Here is an 8,292-nt window from a genome sequence, read left to right as displayed (position 1 = left end):
TATGGAAACGGGGTTTATAGTAACAAGCCAAACACACTTGTCATACATTGTTAGTGACACATTGTTGAGATTCGACGTAAATAATTAAGTAATTCCAAATACCTTCACAGATCTATTATCTCTCCACAGGCTGGTCAACGAAGTCCTGGTTCTCCAATAAGAGCACCGACAGGTTATCACATGTACGGAGACATTCAACTCTACAGTTCCCTAAGACAGTGTAATATATTAAGGCTTTTGGTGTATATTCGACTGCAGACCAGGCCTTAAAGTAAACCGAGTCCAGCTTCGGTCGGCTAACTCAGCGATAGTGAGCGACTCGATGGTTGCATATCGGGACTTCAAAGTGTTTTCTTTACTTCATAGAAAATCATCTACTTTTAGAATAAAGATATTCCTAAAGGCTAAATTGCTTAAAATAAAAAGTTAGCTATGATACGGCGACGTGGAAAACAGCGATAAGACTGCTAGCCTTTGACTAATTTAAAGCAAAAGTCTTTGGCTTAAAATCGGTTTGGAGTCAACAGTTAGCCGGCGTTAGCTACGAGCTAGGTGGCTAACGCTTGCTAATTTGCTAACGACACCGAGTTGACTTAGCTCGAACTGCACTTTGTATAAAAGTGGATAAAATATCAAAATGCCTTAAGTCCATCTGCCGGACATATTCCAAAGTGACAACAAATTAAAAAAAAGACACAAGGCTTTGAAGCTTGACCAAAACGAGGAAGTCTGTCATGTAACGTTAGCGCATTAGCTAACATTAGCTTGCGGTGGCTTCGGAGGCGTCGCGTCACCACATCACATCCCAGCTCCACTCTTTTACTCCCCGGCAGCCAGGGCCGCTAGTTTGCTCTTCGTCGGGTTGGATAATCCGGTTGTGGAATATACCACATTCGTCGAATTTCCTGTCTTTTAGCTTTTGATCTTTCGGTATTTCCACATTTAAAGTCCGCTAGTCCGGTCTTTCCCTGACGCCACTGCCTGCCAGCTTGGGCAGTCGGGAGAGCCAATGGTTGGCTGCGGTCGCTGAGCTCCTTTCAGTAGCCTGGTCCTTTACTGAAGGACAGGCGTCTGCGGGGAAAAGCTTGACTGATTGATTGATTGATTGATTGATTGATACTTTTATTAGTAGATTGCACAGTTCAGTACATATTCCGTACAATTGACCACTAAATGGTAACACCCGAATAAGTTTTTCAACTTTTTTAAGTCGGGGTCCGCGTTAATCAATTCATGGTACAAATATATACTATCAACATAATACAGTCATCACACAAGTTAATCATCATAGTATGTGCATTGAATTATTTACATTATTTACAATCCGGGGGGTGGGATGAGGAGCTTTGGTTGATATCAGTACTTCAGTCATCAACAATTTCATCAACAGAGAAATGTGGACATTGAAACAGTGTAGGTCTTATTTAGTAGGAAATGTACAGCCAGCAGAGAACATGGTGAGTTCAGATAGCATAAGAACAAGTATATACATTAGAAGTACATTTGAGTTGTTTATAATCCGGGGAGATGGGATGTGAATGGAGGAGGGTATTAGTAAAGTGTTGAAGTTGCCTGGAGGTGTTGTTTTAGAGCGGCTTTGAAGGAATATAGAGATGCACTTACTTTTATACCTGTTGGGAGTGCATTCCACATAGAAAGACAATGACTTAAGACCTTTGTTAGATCGGAATCTGTGTTTAACGTGGTTTGTGGAGCTCCCCCTGGTGTTGTGGTTATGGTGGTCATTTACGTTGAGGACGTAGTTTGACATGTACTTCGGTATCAAGGAGGTGTAGAGGATTTTATAGACTAGGCTCAGTGCAAGTTGTTTCACTCTGTCCTCCACCCTGAGCCAGCCCACTTTGGAGAAGTAGGTTGGATTGAGGTGTGATCTGGGGTGGAGGTCTAAAAATAACCGGACTAGATTATTCTGGGATGTTTGGAGTCTAGATTTGAGGGTTTTGGAGGTGCTAGGATACCAGGAGGTGCAAGCGTAATCGAAGAAGGGCTGAATGAGAGTTCCCGCTAGAATCCTCAAGGTGCTTTTGTTGACCAGAGAGGAGATTCTGTCGAGGAATCTCGTTCTTTGGTTGACCTTTCTGATCACCTTGGTTTGATTGATTGATTGATTGAAACGTTTATTAGTAGATTGCACAGTACAGTACATATTCCGTACAATTGACCACTAAATGGTAACACCCGAATAAGTTTTTCAATTTGTTTAAGTTGGGGTCCACGTTAATCAATTCATGGTAAATGGAGTTAGAAATAATCTGACTGCTCTATGGCAGTGGTTCTCAAATGGGGGTACGCGTACCCCTGGGGGTACTTGAAGGTATGCCAAGGGGTACGTGAGATTTTTTTTTTTAAATATTCTAAAAATAGCAACAATTCAAAAATCCTTTATAAATATATTTATTGAATAATATTTCAAGAAGGGCTTCACGGTGGCAGAGGGGTTAGTGTGTCTGCGAATCTATGGATTTTACCATCTACGGCAGGGGTAGGGAACCTATGGCTCTAGAGCCAGATGTGACTCTTTTGATGACTGCATCTGGCTCTCAGATATATCTTAGCTGACATTGCTTAACACGATAAGTAATGAATAATTCCGCTGGTAATCACGATGTTAAATATAACGTTTAAAATATAAAACATTCTCATGCATTTTAATCCATCCATCCGTTTCCTACCGCACCTGTTCAAAAAATAACAATGTTATTAAAAAGAATTAGAAACTTATACTCTAAAAATGTTGGTTTTACTTAAAAATGCACGCATTTAGTTGTATTCAGTGTTAAAAAATATGAAATGGCTCTAATGGAAATACATTTTTAAATATTTGGCTTTCATGGCTCTCTCAGCCAAAAAGGTTCCCGACCCCTGATCTACGGTCTGTAAAATCATCCAAAAATTCGGAGAATCTGGAGAAATCACTGCACGTAAGAGTTTGAGTTTGAGTTTGAGTTTGAGTTTGAATTTGAGTTTATTTGGAACATGCAAGCATACAGCATGATACATCACAATTTCCAGTTTCTCTTTTCAACATGTTCGAAAAGGAGTAGGAAGAAGCAGAGCTTATTTAATCCTACCCCTTTTCTTTACATAACACTTGCTAAAACTTTTGTTCACTTCCTGTTCTCAATGTATTCATAATGTATACTCCATAAGTAATCACAATAAAAATAAATAAATAAATAATTGGTGAAGTAAGTTGTATTCCATACGATGAGATAAGTAAGATTATTTTGAGAATGAATAAAATCAGAATGTTTATATATGGTTCTTCTTTTTTGTACTTTGTAAACAGTTCCAGTTTGAAGAGTTTCTTGAAGTGGATGATATAAGTACATTGTTTGATTGTTTTGTTTAATCCATTCCATAATTTAATTCCACATACTGATATACTAAAGGTCTTAAGTGTTGTACGTGCATACAAATGTTTTAAATTACATTTTTTTCTAAGATTATATTTCTCTTCTTTTGTTGAGAAGAATTGTTGTATATTCTTGGGAAGCAGGTTATAGTTTGCTTTGTGTATAATTTTAGCTGTTTGCAATTCCACTATGTCATGGACGTTCAGTATCTTTGATTCAATAAATAAAGGGTTTGTATGTTCTCTATATCCAACATGATGTATTATTCTAACTGATCTTTTTTGTAACACTGTTAGTGAATGAACTTTTGTAATTATTTCCCTATATTTCTACACAGTAACTCAGATATGGTAACACTAGTGAGGAGTAGAGAATATAAAGTGATTTTTGGTCTAGAATATATTTGGCTTTATTCATTATTGACGTATTTCTTGCTACTTTATGTTGTATATTTTTTTTACATGAGATTTCCAGTTCAAATTATTATCAATCATTATACCTAGAAATTTGGTTTCATTTCCTCTTTCAATTTCTATTCCGTCTATTTGTATTTATGTTTGACTTTCTTTTCTACTGTTACCAAATAGCATTATTTTTGTTTTACTGAGATTCAATGATAGTCTGTTTTTGTCAAACCATTTTTTTAATTTGTTCATTTCTTCTGTTATTATTTGTATTATTTTCTGTGTGTTCTCTCCGGAACAAAACGCAAACAAAAACTAACTTTAAATCTTTTGTAACTTTTATATAAAAATTGAATAATTTAGGTCCTAGTATTGATCCCTGAGGTACACCACAGGATATATTTAGCATTGTAGAAGTGTGTTCGCCTAGCTTCACGTATTGTTTCCTGTTCGTTAGATAACTTCTTATCCAGTTTAAGACTAACCCTCTGATGCCTTATCGTTCGAGTTTTTTGATTAACATATTGTGATTAATTGTGTCAAATGCTTTAGTTAGATCCATAAACACTGCAGCCACACATTTTTTTTTACTATCTATTGCATTGGTAATTTCTTCTGTGATTTCAATTAAAGCCATTGAAGTTGAAACATTAGCTCTGTATCCATATTGGTTCTCTTCGAGTATTCTATTTTTATTTATGAAACTCTCTAATCTGTTATTGAACAGTTTTTCAATGATTTTCGAAAATTGTGGAAGTAAAGAAACAGGTCTATAGATTGTAAATAGATGTTTATCTCCAGTCTTATAAACTGGCGCAACTTTAGCTATTTTCATTTTGTTTGGAAATGTACCTGTTTGAAATGATAAGTTACTAATATCCATTAGTGGTCCTGAGATCTCATCAATAACCTTTTTTATCGTATCCATATCAATTCCGTTACAATCAGTTGAAGTCTTTGATTTACATTTTTTCACAATTTTAACTATTTCCTCCTGTGTCACATTTCTGAGGAACATGGAGTTGGGATTTCGCTCTATGGTATCATTATAGTCCTCAATTGAAACTGGGTCTGGAATCCTTTTCTTCCAATTTTGGTCCAATATTTACAAAGTAGTTATTAAAGCTTTCAACTACTTCCTTTATGTTGTCATTATGTTTATTTCCGTCTAAGAAGTATTGGGGGTAATCCCTCTTAGTGCCATTTTTAGTAAGGCTATTGAGAATGCTCCATGTTGCTCTCATATTATTTTTGTTCCTGTCCAATAATGCACTGTAATATTCTTTTCTACATGATCATAGTATGTTTGTTAACTTGTTTTTATACTTTATGTACTTCACTTCTGCCTCTGTAGTTCTTTGTACTATAAATTTTCTATATAATGTATTCTTCTTCTTACAAGCATTTTTTAATCCTTTTGTCATCCATGGTTGATTATTCTTTCTCTGTTTACTACTGAGTTGTCTCCATGGACAATGTTTGTCATAAAGTACTATGAACTTGTTTAAGAAATGATCATATGCTTCATCAACCTCTTTTTCATTGTACGTATTGTCCCAATCTTGCTTTTGTAGCTCCATTTTGAAAGCAATCATCCTCTTCTCTGTGCACAGTCTTTGAAATGTCCTTTTGTCTTCCATGTTCTTTTTGCAGTTTCCATCATATATTGTAAAAACTGGCAGATGATCACTAACGTCGGTTATAAGTAGACCACTTGTAGTGTTATTATCAAAATCATTGGTAAAAATATTATCAATAAGCGTGGCACAGTGTCCTGTGATTCCGCTTGGCTTTGGGATTTTAGGATATAAACTGATGCTGTACATTGTATCAATGAAGTCATCAATAGACTTTTGCTTGTTAGGGTTCAATAAGTCAATATTAAAGCGATGATATTACAGACTTTTGATCCATCAGGCTGTACTGCATCAAAAACCAACATCAGTGTGTAAAGGATATCACAACATGGGCTCAGGAACACTTCATAAAACCACTGTCAGTAACTACAGTTGGTCGCTATATCTGTAAGTGCAAGTTAAAACTCTGCTAAGCAAAGCGAAAGACATTTATCAACAACACCAAGGAACGCCGCCGGCTTTGCTGGGCCCGAGCAGCTCACCTAAGATGGATTGATGTAAAGTGGCAAGGTGTTCTGTGGTCTGACGAGTCCATCCCTCCATCCATCCATTTTCTACGGTGGCAGAGGGGTTAGTGCGTCTGCTTCACAATACGAAGGTCCTGCAGCACTGGGTTCAATCCCAGGCTCGGGATCTTTCTGTGTGGTGTTTGCATGTTCTCTCCGTGAAAGCGTGGGTTCTCTCCGGGTACTCCGGCTTCCTCCCACTTCCAAAGACATGCACCTGGGGACAGGTTATTGGCAACATTAAATTGGCCCTAGTGTGTGAATGTGAGTGTGAATGTTGTCTGTCTATCTGTGTTGACCCTGCGATGAGGTGGTGACTCATCCAGGGTGTACCCCGCCTTCCGCCCTATTGTAGCTAAGATAGGCGCCAGCGCCCCCCGCAACCCCAAAAGGGAATAAGCGGTAGAAAATGGATGGATGGATGGAATACTTCCAGAAAATATGAATGTAAGTTCATAAACCGTGAAAAAAAATACAACAATGCAATATTCAGTGTTGACAGCTAGATTTTTTTGTGGACATGTTCCATAAATATTGATGTTAAAGATTTCTTTTTTTGTGAAGAAATGTTAAGAATTAAGTTCATGAATCCAGATGGATCTCTATTACAATCCCAAAGAGGGCAATTTAAGTTGATTACTTCTATGTGTAGAAATCTTTATTTATAATTGAATCACTTGTTTATTTTTCCACGACACTTTAGTTGTTTTTATATCTTTTTTTCCAAATAGTTCAAGAAAGACCACTACAAATGAGCAATATTTTGTTATACAATCTAATAAATCAGAAACTGATGACATAGTGCTGTATTTTACTTCTTTATCTCTTTTTTTTTCAACCAAAAATGCTTTGCTCTGATTAGGGGGTACTTGAATTAAAAAAATGTTCACATGGGGTACATTACTGAAAAAAGGGTGAGAACCACTGCTCTATGGTACTTCCAAAACTAACGTGTCAGCATTTTAAAATGTGACACAAGTACATGTTGGCACAATGCAGCGGCCACCCAAGTTTAAAACAATGCATTATTATTTAATTGTGCCAGATTTAACGTCAAAAATATGCCAGTAAACGACCTTAAAACATTACATCACGCAATATCATCAAATGTACTGATTTTGATTTGGACATAATTACTCGACCGTGATGTACAGAACATCAATTCTTAACTGCTAATTGACACTGAAAAAACATTTATAGGTATTAACTAAATCAGTGGTTTCTTAACCTGGTTGGAGGTACCGAACCCCACTAGTTTCATACGCGCATTCACCGAACCCTTCTTTAGTGAAAAATAAAATGTGTTTTTTAAAAAAAGTCAAGACCAAGTTATATGTTTTTGGTAACACTTTAATAAGGGGAACATATTCTAAGTAACAAAGACTTAATTTACAGTTATTTGGTTAGGGTTAGAGTCAGGGTTAGAGGGGTAGGGTTATAATATAAGGCCATGCCGATTAAGGCAGTAATAAGTATTTAATAATGACTAGTTAAGAGCCAATATGTTCCTAATTTGCATGTTAATAAGCAACTAATTAATGGTGGATATGTTCCCCATGTCTTACCATGTTTTTTTTTTACTGGTGTACAAAATGAACCGTGCATGACCATCACCTTGTTCAAGCAACAAAACCCACGCAGACAATGCATAAACTCACAACAAATGACACACCTGCAAATCAGTCAGCTGTTGCCGTATCCATAATACGTCGTTACGGAGAAGTTTGTATTTACACGATGAGTTGGGTGTGTTTAAACCTCCACCGAACCCCTGAGGCCGACTCACCGAACCCTTAGGGTTCGATCGAACCCAGGTTAAGAACCACTGAACTAAATGGTCCCTATAGTGTGTGAATGTGAGTGGGAATGTTATCTGTCTGCGTTGGCCCTGTGATGAGGTGGCGACTTGTCCAGGGTGTTCCGAATGCACCCCCGCGATGTGAATTGTGTGAATTATATTTATATAGCGCTTTTCTCTAGTGACTCAAAGCGCTTTACATAGTGAAACCCAATATCTAAGTTACATTTAAACCAGTGTGGGTGGCACCGGGAGCAGGTGGGTAAAGTGTCTTGCCCAAGGACACAACGGCAGTGACTAGGATGGCGGGATCGGGAATCGATCCTGCAACCCTCAAGTTGCTGGCACGGCCACTCTACCAACCGAGCTATACCCCAAAAGGGACAAGCGGTAGAAAATGGCTGGATGTATGGAACACTGATTTTAATAAAAAAATACAAAATACATGTGTATGTGTGGCCTAGTCGGTGTTTCATTGACTGATAAAACAATAGCGCCATCTTGTGTGAGCTCAATGTAATTGTATCTCAGAATCAACAGTTCAAGATTGCATTGAAACTGCATGGTTTG

General features: G+C 37.3%; 2 protein-coding genes across 12 annotated transcripts in view; one reads left to right on the top strand and one right to left on the bottom strand.

The window, feature by feature from the left end:
• ppfia1 (PTPRF interacting protein alpha 1) overlaps positions 1–1,053 on the bottom strand; it is a 71,650-nt gene extending 70,597 nt beyond the window's left edge. For 8 of the 9 annotated variants that reach the window (XM_061887485.1, XM_061887487.1, XM_061887488.1 and 5 more), the window contains exon 1: positions 103–1,053. The gene's annotated coding sequence lies outside the window, so the exon portion shown is untranslated. The remainder of the gene's footprint in view (positions 1–102) is intronic. The other variant, XM_061887493.1, reaches the window with a different exon arrangement.
• The window catches only part of LOC133543081 (uncharacterized), a 73,086-nt gene that overhangs the window by 24,769 nt on the left and 40,025 nt on the right, over positions 1–8,292 (top strand). The window lies entirely within an intron of this gene.

This window comes from Nerophis ophidion, linkage group LG25, assembly GCF_033978795.1.
Source record: "Nerophis ophidion isolate RoL-2023_Sa linkage group LG25, RoL_Noph_v1.0, whole genome shotgun sequence".
NCBI classification, from domain to species: Eukaryota; Metazoa; Chordata; class Actinopteri; order Syngnathiformes; family Syngnathidae; genus Nerophis; species Nerophis ophidion.
This window is presented reverse-complemented; position numbering and strand designations above follow the sequence as displayed.